The following is a 6,000-nucleotide window of genomic DNA, read 5'->3' as shown; positions in this document are numbered from 1 at the left end:
GTATGCATGTGAGACGTGGACCCTCACGGCGGATTGGGAAATAAGAATTCAACCCATGAAAATGAGGTGGTATCGCAAGATACGTGACATCTGACATACTGATTTCATCACCAAAGAACACGTGTGCCAACCCACTGGACCTTATGAAGATCTGCTGACATCAAGGAGGGAAACTGAAGGGAGGACGAACTGACAACATTGCAGAAAGTTGCAGAGACCCAAGCTTTGACACACAACCGGCAGACCTGGAGGAATCTGGTAAACAGCCGCCTTGCGCGGTAACTAAATTAGTCCGCAAGTCAAACAGCTGCCTTGCGCGGTACCTAAATTAGTCCGCAAGTCAAACAGCTGCCTTGCGCGGTACCTAAATTAGTCCGCAAGTGCGAGAGGGTTGCCGTGCCCCCCCTCCCTCCACCCCCCACTCACCCCTCCCCCCTCCCCCCACACACACACCCGACCCCCAAGGAATGAAGTAGACTGGTCTAAAAATGTTCTTCGGGGTCTGCTGAACTCATTTTTACATGGTCCCAAGAAATAAATTGGGACGCACTCAGAGTTCCTTGCACAAGGGTACCCTATCCCGCCCCGGTCAATGAAATTAAGACAAGCTCAAATTCAAACCATCATAAATAATACTTTTACAAAAGACACCACCATATATTATATGCTTTCTTCTTCAATAGAATCTTTTCTATCCGAATAAATATCCAGAATTGAAATATCTTCATTCATTCTTTCACAATTAAGGTTTGTATGGGCCAACTGTCAAATCTTCGACGAATTAACGTAAAATTGTCTTGTCGTTTTATTTCGTCACTTCAATATGACCCTTTTCGAAATTCTTTTTATACCGAGACCTGCGGCGGTCTTCTAGAAATTCTTTCAATGTATTTGGATGAAATTTGACCCTTTGGGGAGTCACACTGGTCGAGTTGCTTCCCCTCCCCCCAAAATGCTGTTTTGCCAGGAATCACATTTAAGCTGCAAAATCGTGTTGTTTTTGTGGCTAACGTTTATATACGTCGTGTTCCCCTGCTTCAGAATATAACAAATACTGATCAGAAGTATTTTCATTCAAAATGCATTGTATATATCGTGCAAATAAGCGATATTAGTCAGAAAAATTAAGTTTACCCACCGAGCGACTACCACCTCCCCTATAACTCTCACAGGAATAAAGCAGATATATGTGTGTTCTGTGCAGATATGAGTGTTCTGTGGTTATTTTACAATTGTTTTCTACACGACGCTACACGATTTAACATCTTGAAGGTAATTGTGAGGCCATTGTGGGGCCAACCTGATGTTTATAAATGTAGCAAGATTTTGTCCAAGTCTCCTATCCTCAAACAGCAAATAAAAAGTTATTTCAAGAATGTGATTTTACTGGGGCGATATTTTTATAGTGTGCTCTTGTTTGCTGTTGATGATTAACTAGTTGACATTTTTAGGTATTACGATTCATATTTACATTTGTTTAGTGTATCTGTTAAAGTGGACCTGGTGATGGTAAAAGAAGATAGAAGAAATGGCATCAAGAAAACAGCAAATATGAAACAATAAACCATCTCATATCAAAAGTGGAGGAAGTTACAAAGTGCATTATAAATGTTGAAGAATCAACTGGAGAGCCTTTTGTCTGTTTTTCTAATTACCAACAGCTGCAGTTTCAGTTAGAGAAGCTTCAATCTAGACATCGTTAGACAGAGACTGCTGGAACCTGCAGACTCCCTATATCACATGGACATACTAATTTTTGAGGACCTGTGCCCAGAGCATAGGTTTCACAGAGATTGCTATAACCACTTCAGAACTAAAACAAAACAAACAAAAACACACACTCTGCCGTTTAAAGACCTACACAAAAGATGATGAAGTTGTTCAACAGCAACCAAAAACTTTAGGTATTCCTCTGAGATATTGAAAAAAGCATATTTCAAGCCTGACTGCAAAAGATTTGCTACAGAAAAGTAATACAGGAAACTAATTAGAAACAGCTGTAGTTGGATAATCTATAAGAGAAGCAGAAAGGTATGGCCAAACGGAAACTGTTGGAACCTGTTAACTCCCCATATAGTATGGAAAATATCTTTGTAAGTTCCTGAAAACCAAGGTTAAGGGCATGGGTACCTGTTCACAAAGAACCTTCGTCGTTGAAGGACTTCCACAGAATATGAAGAACCTGGCTCAATAGCCAATAACTTCTAGGTGTTTCTCTTTATAACTTCTAGGTGTTTCTCTTTACTTTCAGAGAAGGGTAGAGCAGCCTTCATCACACTCAAGAACATCTTGACCTCCAAAGAATTAGCCACAACAACAAAAATACTCATCTTCAATTCCAACGTGAAGTCCATCCTTCTCCACTGATCAGATGCTTGGAGAATGACCAAAAAGATGCTACAGAAAATCCAGACATTTATCAAGAGTTGTCTGATGCGCATTTTTGTTTGTTTGTTGGTTTTTTGTTGTTTTTTGTTTGTTTGTTTGGTAGCGTAAGCAGCATTGGCTTGAAGTCGTGTACTTCGTGTGTGGAGAGAGATACCGCTCTTTACTATTTGAAAAACCAACAAAAAATGATCTGCCTAATGATTTTGTGTTTGGAAGACGAATAAATAAAATAGATGAATAGATAGGTAGGTGATGGACAGACAAATCTATATTAATAATTAGATCCATACACGAATAATTACTGACAACAGTAGTAATAATAAAATAATAAAAGAAAAACAGTAATAATAATAACAATAATAAGTGAAAAAGGACAAGAAAAAATGAAAAAAGTGGAAGTGATACTAACTGTCACACAATGCAACATTTTCTGCACGTATAATTAATGGCGATCAACAAAACTGCAAGTCCACAATCAAATCTTCCGAAAACAAATAAATAGTCAAACATATGATCTCATCAGCGAAGACAAACTTCTTTTCTTCTCAAGTTCTCGATGCCACATCCACAAAATCTCTTTACTCTATCATGTCAAATCTTCTCGGCACTGCAAAAAAGACTCCTCTTCCTTCTGCCTACACTTTATCTGAACTCCCCAATGTCTTCTCCTCTTTCTTTTTTTGACAAAATCCAGAATATTCGTACCATCTTAGACCAAATGCCTTTCCAACCTACGCATCCCGATCCTCAATTCAACGGCACTCCTCTCCATTCCTTTAATCTATTAACTGAAACAGATGTCCATGAAATCCTCAAAGAAATGACAATAAAATCCTGTGAGCTGGATCCTATACCAGCTTTTTCTCAGTGTGTCTCACAGCTTCTCCCCACTATCACCAACATTGTCAACTCATCCCTTCTCACTGGAACGTTTCCATCCACTTTCAAAACTGCAATAGTCCGGCCTCTTCTGAAGAAATCCAACCTTGACGCAAACATTTTGAAAAACTATCGACCAGTTTCTAATCTTCCATTCCTGTCCAAACTCCTTGAAAAAGCCGTCCTGAAGCAGCTCAACAATCACCTTTGTCTCAACAATCTCATCCACCCATTTCAGTCTGCCTATCGTGCTGACCACAGCACCGAAACCACTCTCCTCCACATCCTGAATAACCTACTGCCAGCGTCCGACTCAGGACAGATCTCCCTTCTCACTCTTCTCGACTCGTCAGCCGCCTTTGACACGATAGACCATTCAATCCTTCTTTCCCGTCTTCATTTTACATTTGGTATCAATGGCATTGTTCTAAACTGGTTCAAATCTTATCTCACTGATCGATTCCAGTCTGTCATTGTTGATAATTTCCAGTCTGAACCCGTTAAAATTGAACATGGAGTCCCACAGGGATCTGTTTGAGGCCCAGTGCTCTTCACACTCTACACTGCTCCTCTCGCTGAAATCATCAACCGCCATAATGTCAGTCATCATTCTTATGCTGATGACACTCGACTCCAGAAGAGTGATACACCTGAAAAACTGTTGTCGCTCTTGCAAGAAACATCTAACTGCTTCCTGGATATTCAAAATTGACTTACTTGACTTATTCCTCTTGATTCCGTGGGGAACATAGGGCCGCAACAACACTCCTCCAACGCACCCGGCTCTGGCTGGTCCTCTTCAGTTCGGCCCACGTCATTCCGGCCGCCCTTGTCTCTGCCTCAATGCTTCTCCGCCAGTTCTGCTTCGGACGGCCAACTTTCCTTTTCCCCTGTGGGTTCCAATCAAGAGCCTGTCTTGTGATGTTTGTTGCAGGCTTGCGTAGTGTATGGCCTATCCATCCCCATTTCCGTTTCTTGATTTCCGTCTCCAGTGGGGCCTGTTTTGTCATGTTCCAAAGTTCTTCATTGGAGACAACCTCTGGCCATCTGATGTTCAGGATGTTTCTTAGACATCTGTTGGTGAATGTCTGAAGCTTGTGGGTGCTGGTCTTTGTCACTCTCCACGTCTCTGAGCCATAGAGTAGAACCGACTTCACGTTCGTGTTAAAAATCCGGATCTTGTTGCGGATTGAGAGGGCTGTCGATCTCCAGATTGGTCGAAGGGTGTTGAAGGCGTGTCTTGCTTTGTTGATACGGCTCTTGATGTCTTCGTCCGTCCCCCCGTCTTTGCTGACAACACTGCCTAAGTAGACAAACTTGTCAACCTCCTTGATGTTCTCTTGGTGTAGTTGCACTGGATCTTGCTTCTTGTTGTTGACCCTCATGACCTCTGTTTTCCCAATGTTGATTTGGAGTCCAGTCTTCTCAGCTTCTTCTGCCACACGACATAGTTTCTCCTGCGCATCTTGCTGCCTGTGGGAGAGAAGACTTATGTCATCTGCGAAGTCTAGGTCCTCCAGCTGTTTTAGTGAAAGTCCACTGGATGCCTGTCCTCCGATCTGCTGTAGACTGCCTCATGACCCAGTCAACCACCATCAGGAAAATGGTCGGTGAGAGCAAACAACCCTGACGGACGCCAGTTTGCACACTGAAAGGTTCCGTCAGTTTCCCATCGTGGATCACTTGACAGGTGGCGTCTTCGTACATTTGCTGGATGATGGTTACAAACTTTGGTGGAAATCCATAGTGGTACATCAGTCTCCAGATGACATCTCGGTCGACACTGTCAAAAGCTTTTTGAAAGTCGACGAAGACTGTGTACAGGGGGGTCTGCCACTCCAGGGACTGCTCGATGATGATGCGCATGGTTGCGATGTGATCCGTGCACGAGCGATCTTGTCGGAAGCCTGCTTGTTCGTCCCGAAGTGTCTTGTCCAAAGCGTTCTTCAGTCTCTCAAGGATGATTCTGCTCAGTACCTTGCCCGGAATAGACAACAGCATGATTCCCCGCCAGCTGTTGCAGGATGAAAGGTCCCCTTTCTTTGGCAGCTTTACAAGATGTCCTCTTTTCCAGTCTTTTGGCACCCGCTCCTGTTCCCAGATCTTGCAAAGGAGAAGGTGCAGCATCTCAGTTGAAGTCCGGATGTCGGCCTTCAGAGCTTCAGGTGGAATTCCATCTGGGCCAGCTGCCTTTCCTGACTTGAGGGACTTGATGGCCTTGACGATCTCGGTCTTGCTGGGAGGGTTGGTGTTGATGTCAAGGAGCTTGGTAGGTGGCGGGATGTCTGGTGGGGTGGGTGGTGCTGGTCGATTGAGCGTTTCTTTGAAATGCTCCGCCCATCTTGCTCTCTGCTGTTCTTCGCCAAGGATGGTGTTTCCGTCTTTGTCCTTGACGGGCCGGCTTGGGTTGCTGTTTTTCCCGGAGAGTGTCCTGGTGATCTCATACAGGCGCTTCATGTTCCGCTGACCTGCTGCACTCTCAGCTTCTGCTGTCAGTTCCTCGATGTAGGTTCTTTTATCTTTTCTCGCACTTCGCTTTACTTGTCGGTTCGTCTCCCAGTACTGTGCTTGTAGCTCATGTCTCTCGGCTTGATCTTGCGTGCAGTTGATCTGGTCTTTCAAATGCTTCCTCTCAGTGATGAGTGTCCAGGTGTCTGTTGATAGCCACTCTTTGTGCTTCCTCGTTTTCTTGCCCAGGACTGTTTTGCAAGTTGTTGTCCAGGTCTCTCGAAG

The sequence above is a fragment of the Babylonia areolata genome, chromosome 20 (assembly GCF_041734735.1).
Source record: "Babylonia areolata isolate BAREFJ2019XMU chromosome 20, ASM4173473v1, whole genome shotgun sequence".
Lineage (NCBI taxonomy): Eukaryota > Metazoa > Mollusca > Gastropoda > Neogastropoda > Buccinidae > Babylonia > Babylonia areolata.
Note: the sequence above shows the minus strand (reverse complement) of the source record.